This window comes from Zea mays, chromosome 1, assembly GCF_902167145.1.
Source record: "Zea mays cultivar B73 chromosome 1, Zm-B73-REFERENCE-NAM-5.0, whole genome shotgun sequence".
Classification (NCBI taxonomy): Eukaryota; Viridiplantae; Streptophyta; class Magnoliopsida; order Poales; family Poaceae; genus Zea; species Zea mays.
In genome coordinates this window covers 180,032,911-180,040,394 of record NC_050096.1, presented here as the reverse complement: position 1 = coordinate 180,040,394, position 7,484 = coordinate 180,032,911, and the positions used below count along the sequence as shown (strand labels likewise).

At 47.1% G+C, this 7,484-nt stretch overlaps 1 non-coding gene and 1 pseudogene across 1 annotated transcript; one reads left to right on the top strand and one right to left on the bottom strand.

Moving 5' to 3' along the window:
- The first annotated feature begins 204 nt into the window (after window positions 1-204).
- Window positions 205-6,127, top strand: LOC103645076 (uncharacterized; annotated as a pseudogene).
- A 446-nt stretch (window positions 6,128-6,573) lies between these two features.
- On the bottom strand, window positions 6,574-6,773 carry LOC111590789 (U2 spliceosomal RNA). Its single transcript, XR_004855822.1, has one exon. It is a non-coding gene; the product is annotated as a U2 spliceosomal RNA (small nuclear RNA).
- Window positions 6,774-7,484: the final 711 nt, after the last annotated feature.

Genomic DNA, 7,484 nt, shown 5'->3' with positions numbered 1-7,484 from the left:
TGTGTTGCTTTGTTCTTGATATATAGCATTCGAGAACAAAGACCAACAGATCTCAATCCCGCTTCTCCTCCCGTATTTCTATTCCTATTTCTATCCTTCTCAACTCTACTGGGATGTTCCAGTCAAGTGCCAGTGCACCACGAGCACGCGCAGGACAGGAAGCCAGGAAGCCTGTCGCCTCCCCCCGCTCGGATGACGCCAATAATGGCCTCCTCGAGCCTCGCCCGCCTCGTGGTGGCGTTGTTGCTGACGTCGTCAGCCCTCCTTTGTGCCGACGCGTCGGTGCACGACTACGCTGGTGAACGGTTCACGACCAACGGCAATGCCTTCGTCGTCCACAGCGGCAGCGAGGGCATCTACGCCTCCGCTAAGGCGTAGATGTGGCTGACACTTGTGCTGACACGTTTTTGGAACCACGTTGGAGGATCAATTCATCGCTAAGCGTGTTCATCTGGTGTGTACGTTTTTGGAACCACGTTGGAGGATCAATTCATCGCTTCTTTGCCTTCTTGGGGAGAGAAGGGGATGTGGCTGACACTTGTGCTGACACGGTGTGTTTGCAGCTTCGAGAAGGTCGCGTTCAGAAGGACACCTGAGTCGGCGACCGCATCCGAGGAGGATGCAACCGCACGGCCATGGTTACCGTGGTCATCTTCGAGGCCGGCGACCACGACGCCGTTGGGGGCGCGGACGTCTCCGTCGCCGGCGGGCGCGCGCTCTGCTGCACGTGGAACATGGCGAGGCTCGGGGCCTGCACCGAGGGGGCGGTGACGTACCATGCGTGGAAGCACCAGCTGCCCTAGGGTGCTCATGGCCTCCTTCCTACCGGGCGGCCTCGACGCAGCTTTCCCGGACGAGACCGTCGCCGTAGCGCACACTGGCATGTACACCCTCCTGTTCGTCCATTGCGATGCGTTGCTCGCCGGCAGGTAGGTGGCCGCGGTGGTCAAGACCATCTGGAAGAACAGCTGCAACTACCTCCCGGGCCGGATGGCGCCGCTCTTGCCCTTCTACGGCACCATCTCGCTGGCGTTCACGACGCTGTCGGCATACTGGTTCACGTAGTGCGTGTGGTTCTAGTGGGAAGTGGTGTCGCTCTAGAGTTGTGCCACACTGGTGATCGCGCTGGGGATGATGGAGGCTGCCACTCGGTACTTCGACCTCGCCGAGTTCAACGAGTCCAGGGTCTGTCCCCACGGCGCCACGTTCGCGGTGGCCACGTCCGGCGCACTCCGTGTCGCGGCGGCTTGCGTGCTGGTCGTGGCCATGGGCCACAGAGTGGTGCGACCCACGCTAGCGGGGCTTAAGAGCGCCAGGGTGGTTGGCCTCGGCGTCGCGTTCTTCGCCACCATGGAGGCCCTCGAGGTTAGCGAGAACATTGGCACCGTGAGCGACCACTCGCCATCGCTGACGAGAAGGTTGTTCCTGGTACTCCCTGTGGTGGTCCTCAACGCGGTGTTCGTGTACTAGATCTTCAGCTCGTTGTCGAAGACGCTGAACAAGCTCAAGGTGAGGATCAACGCTATTCTGGACTTCCATTTTGGCTTTTTTATTTCTTCAGCGTCAAAATAAAGCAACTTTTGATGTTTGCAGGCGAAACGAATGACTACGAAGCTGGAGATGTACCGAAAGTTGAAAAACGCCTTGATCATTGCGGTGGCCGTGTCACTTGGTTGGATCACATTTGAGGTAAACACTAGTGCCAAACAAACCCTCCTATCAGTCACACCCGGTTCTGGGGCAGAGCCGGGCGCATAGCATATGTGTCAAGATTCATTTTCACACATATGTTGATGTCACAAGTGTAATATATCAAAAGACAATGCAATAAAGGCGTAAAGAGAGTAGAGTACTTTATTACATCATCTGAATCATTGTATCTTTAACAAGTATCAACATCAAAGTAAGGTGGAATTAAATATGGGTAATCTCCCACATGAAGATGACCGATGCATCGTTAGACTTATAATTCATCGTTGAAATCTCCATCAAAGACTTCTTCATCACCCTCTGATCAAAATATTAGCAAGGGTGAGCTCACTTATGGTCGGGGCTCAGCAAGTGGGGGAAAAATTAATGCAAGTTAACAAGGTGAGGCTAGGGTTGAGCAGTAAGCATTTTAGTTGGTCAATATTTTATTAACAACACCTGTCTTACTAATAAGTGTGTATCCCAAGTATCCCCATTAAACAAAGGTATAAGAGTATATCAAAAACACTTAAGTGAAACCACTTAAGCAAACCATTCGCAGATCATCGGATCTCAATTTATTGTCCATCTTTAAATTCAATTATCATGTGAGGAGTCCAGGCTGCTCTTAACCGTGAGCACGACTGACATATCAGTTTTACACTCTGCAGAGGTGGTACAACTTTACCCACAAGCCATGTATCCCATCTAGCCTGGGTTGATCGGACCCGTAAACACTACCAAGGTGAATGGCTAGGGATCCATTATGAGGCTTTCACAAAATACACTTAATACAAGCAACATGCTAAGGTTTCTATGTCGGTGTGGAGGCCCTCTGGGCGAGGTATCTTAGCCAAGAATACGTCCCTATGTTAACGTGAGCTGCCACCACTGCTGCTCCCCCTCTTGCCCATATTTCAGGTAAGATTGCTAGGTACTAAGCATATAAAGCTAATTACCAAAGCCAGAGCCATGATAGCACTCGTGGTTGCACTGTTATCCTAGGTGGTCACTTCATGTTCCAATTAATATGAAATAATCTTGTTTAACCATCGGTTTAATATCATAATGCCAATTTCATTTCCGGAACATTAATATCAAATAATGAGTGACATCAAAATTAACAAGTTGAGCGGTAACATCAATTTGCAAAGCATAGTATTTTCCCAGGGTAATCAAGGAATACAATTAGTAAATCTAAGAAATCCTTAATTAGGTAAATCCCATCAAATTATGTAGCATATCCAAAAAGTAAACATTATTATATGCATTAATTGAGTACAAATAGAATATGCAGAGGGACAATCCACTTGCCTTGCTCGAACGTGTCCTGTGGGTCGTCCTCGAATGTGTTAGGCTCGTCTACCTCACAATCCACTTCTAGCATCGATTCACGTATCGCACATACAAAAGAATACGTACGCCAAATAAATAAACATACACCAGTACAGGGATAATCATTCACCATTACATTCATCACACTTATCACACTCATAAATACGTCTTAACGCGTAAATACTTATTAATTCATTTATGACTATTATTGCAAGTCATAAATGGTGAAATTATGAGTAGGTGCTATAATAATAGTTTTAAGTAGTATTAATACGTATTAACATCCTTTATGAAAATAAATGTTAATTATTACTAATAAATAGACTAATAGATTTTATTCCTTTTATTTCTAACCGGAATTTATGCGTATAGCCAAAAATGACTCTACTAACATTAATATTCTAAAACTCAACATAAATCACCAATTGGGCTTTTTATAACAAAAGCAGGTTTATTTTGACATAAACAAGTATTTTACTAACTCTAAGAATTTAAGTGCTATACTCATGAACACATTTATTTTGGCTAGTAAAACCTAGTTTCATACGACTAGTGGTATTTTCTCCTTTATTTCTACAAGAAAGTATTATTAAAAATAATCGGATATAAATCATCTAAAAACCTATAATGTTTATATGGCCATGAATTCTATACCATTTACTAATTCCATTAAAATGAACCTATAATTATAATCCTCCAAATAATTTTCAAAGTTCATTGTGACCAAAATTAACTATAAAATTTCCTATCTAGTGTTTTTATCACCAACGTGTGACTACTAATTTGTGTCATATTTCTATCTAATCCAACATTCTAAAAGTCACCGCATCAAATAACATGAATAATCACGGTGCACTACTTATCGCATATATCTACCAAAAATTCCATAGCGCACATACGTATGAATTCCGAATCACACATGCCCATATTACAACACAATAAATATACAATTCATAAACCGAAACAAAAAAGTAATTTCGAAAATACACAAATTAATTTGGGTCGTCTTCAACCTTGAGCTTGCACGTGTGACGGGGGAGAGTTCGACGGGGGTTCGGCCGGGTGGAGAAGAGAGGGGCTCGGCTTCGGATGGCGGGTGGCGTAGCTCTGGCGAGCTCCACGGGCTCCGGCGAGCTCCACGGGCTCCGGCGACGGCGTGGTGAACTCCGGCGACGGCGGCGGTGGCTCTAACGGCGAGGAGCTTGAGAGAGAGTAGGGGGCGAGCTCGGGTAGGGAGGAGGGAGAGAGGAGCTCGGTTTTTATAGACGGAGGGAGGGGAGAAGAAAGGGTGGCCGGGGAAGGGAGAGAGGCGGTCGGGTCTTCAAGGCCATTGATGCGTCAGTTTCATGGAGGAAGAACGTGGGGAGGGAGTAACGGTCGCGTTTGAAGCTCCATTAACGCCAAAGACGAACTGACGCGCGGGGTGTCGCTTGGGCTTCGGCCCCTCGGTCGTTCGGTCCGCCTGGGCGCTGGCGGGGCTCGGCCGCGAGGTCGGTGTCGGGTCCTGCAGGGCCGGGTCGCTCGGCGGAGTCCCTGGCGCGTCGGGCGGGGCTCTGGCGGCGCGCGAGGTTGGGAAGAGGAAGCGAGGGGGCGTGGGCGTCGCGGGTGTCGCGGCGGCTTCCTAGCGGCGCACACGTGTTCAAGGGGAGAGAAAGATGAGAGAGGGAAGAGGAGTGGGGCCGGGCTGCAAGAGAGAGAAGAGGGGGAGAGGGAGAACAGAGGGCGACGACGGCTGGTTTGCTAGGGGAGGAGGGCGCGCGGCTGGAAGGTTTGATGGGCCCCTAGTGGGCCTTAAGGTTAGGGTTTCTTTTGTTTTTCTTTTTTTTCTTTTCTAAATTAGAAATACACTTTTATATAAGTCTAAAATTCATAATAATTATACCAAAATTATTTATAAATAAAATATTTATTTTTAGACTAATAATTATTATATTATTTACTAGGATTTTTCCTGTAAGACGAAATGCTATTAAATATCCAATAATCAACCATGCGCAATAAAAAAATTATTTCAAATGCAAATAAATAATAAATACTTGAATAAAAATTTATTACCCTAATTACTATAATAACTAAATGCATTATTTTTAGTTGATGGTTTTTATAGTGTTACACTATCTTTCTTTTTTGTGAGGAGGAACCTGAATTCATTTGACTAATCTTGCTGTCCGAGCCTCAATCTTTTACTGAACAAGTCTCAGTTTGAGTGGAGCACTACACAACCTTGGTCTTAACCCATCCTACTGAACAATCAACATTGCTACTTTTTCTTTGCATCTTAGCCTAAATGTTCAATCCAGGATCGATAGAGAAACAATCCTCGTGACTTTTATCGACCAATCTGTCGCGGCCAATGTATTAGTAATGTTTTGGTGAAAGAACCATCTTTTGTGACTGATGGAATCCTGATGCTTGTGGTCTATAGCCTAGGCGAGTGATCAGACGATGGCCCTGCCCCCCAGAATGCTCCGTCGTAGTCTGAATGTGAACGATGTGCAACTGAAAGGAAGTACTCTTGGACATCACCCTACACTTCCGTCTTTCCTAGACAATGACAAGACTTCCCTGTGGTTACCAAACAGCCTGCCTGATCATCTGCCAAATCGCTACGCGCTTCGCTTGCAGGTCCACTTCAAGTCGACGGACGAGCACAACGAGCGGTGCGCGCGGTGTGGGTCATCCCGGCGATGTGGCAGCTCATCTCCTTCTCGCTGCTCTGCGTCGTCTGCCTCATGTGGGCGCCCTCCTAGAGCGCAGCGAGGTACGTCTACCTGGACGACGAGGATGAGGGCGAGGACGATGAGGACCGTAACTTGGAGGACACACGGTCGCTGATCAGGCCCGGTCCGCTGTCGTACGTGGACAACTGGGTGATCTCCGTGTCCAAGGACGCCACCATCATCCTAAGAACCGACTATGGCGTGTACGCGAAAGCCGCCGAGTCGCCGACGATGGAGGCAAGCGGGTGCAACACCAGAGACGAAGTGTTTTGACGATATAGATAGGAGAGCAAGAAACGGTTTGTGTCGGCATTAAAGTAGAAAAGCTTCTTCAGAAATGTTTGTAGCTAAGTGGCAGTTGTCTGTACGCTCGTTTGCGGTGTTGCTCGTTGCTCATTTCTTGGGTATCTAAAATCACGCTAGAGGTGTTGCTCGTTTCTTGGGTATCTAAAATCACGCTGTGACGTATATGGGTCAGATAGAGAGCCAGTTGAAAAACACTTAAGACCCATTCGAAAACACTAATGTTGGGCCTCCAAAGCTGAATTAACCTTCTTATTTTTTTTAAACTACGCTATACACGCTCCCAGTATATTTAAATAGTTAAGAAAAATTAATTTAAATTTTTTAAAAAAAACTTGTTATCAGGAGCAAATTAGAAAACGATAATGTTGGGTCTTAATTTAATACTAGGTCAATATATTTATATTTAATGAGTAAAACAACACTTAATTTATATGATTTCTTATATTTAACTTAATATTATATTAATCAAAATATCAAGTTACCAGGATGAGGATAATCCCAAAGCAAAATTAACACAGTATTGTTGGGGCGCGCCAGGCACGTACGGGCTGTAGTGCAACGCCCGTGCGACACGTGAAAACTCCAGTGGCAAGCCACTGTGGTGAGTCTCCCCTACAAAAAATAAATTTAATATCAAAGTGAACACATGGTTCACATATAAGATATTAAACTGATAAGAACAGATACTACACTTGATCTTAGCCAAAAGGTTGAGAAAGGTATGAATTGAAATGGTGTCCTGGGTAGCCTTTTATAGCCTTCCTCCGTCTCCGCCCGCTCAAAGCCGCCGAGCTGGGACTAAACTGAAGCTCCGCACATCACCGCACGGGGAAAGCGCAGCGCGTGTGCTTGCTATCTGTTTGGCTACTAGGCCGTTTGGACTCGCAATTTGGCAATCCCACACGTTGCTCTCGGCCCGGTGCTTCTTGCTCGCCTCCTCCTAACGGATCGTGGCCCAAGTTTTCCACTCCGTGGGAGGCTAGCAGCGGTGCTGTTAGTGTTCAGTGTTCACCCGAGACGCCGTCACCGCCGTTGTTTCACGCCGTCCTCCCCTCCCCTAGTCCCCTTCTGGCGTTCCGTGCAAGTCATGGTGAAGGGCATACGAAGCGGAAGTTTGCTCCCGCAACGTCCCCTCGCCCCTTGTGTATTCACCTCCATCTCCCGCTGCCTGACGCGGCGGGAAGCAGGAGACCTGGTCCCTATAGCTAATCATTAAAGCGGTGGACCGGAGACCATCGGGGCCACCATGACATCCTCCAGTTCGAGCCAAGCCGCTGCGTCGTCGACTCCTTCGCGGCTGCCGGAGTTACCGGACTTGGATGCTGCCTCAGCAGTCAGTAGGTGCAAACTGTCATGCTATTGAATGTAGTGTTCTATCTTTTCTTTTTGAAGTACATTGTTCTGTCTTTTTACTTATGCTGTCATGCTGTGGAG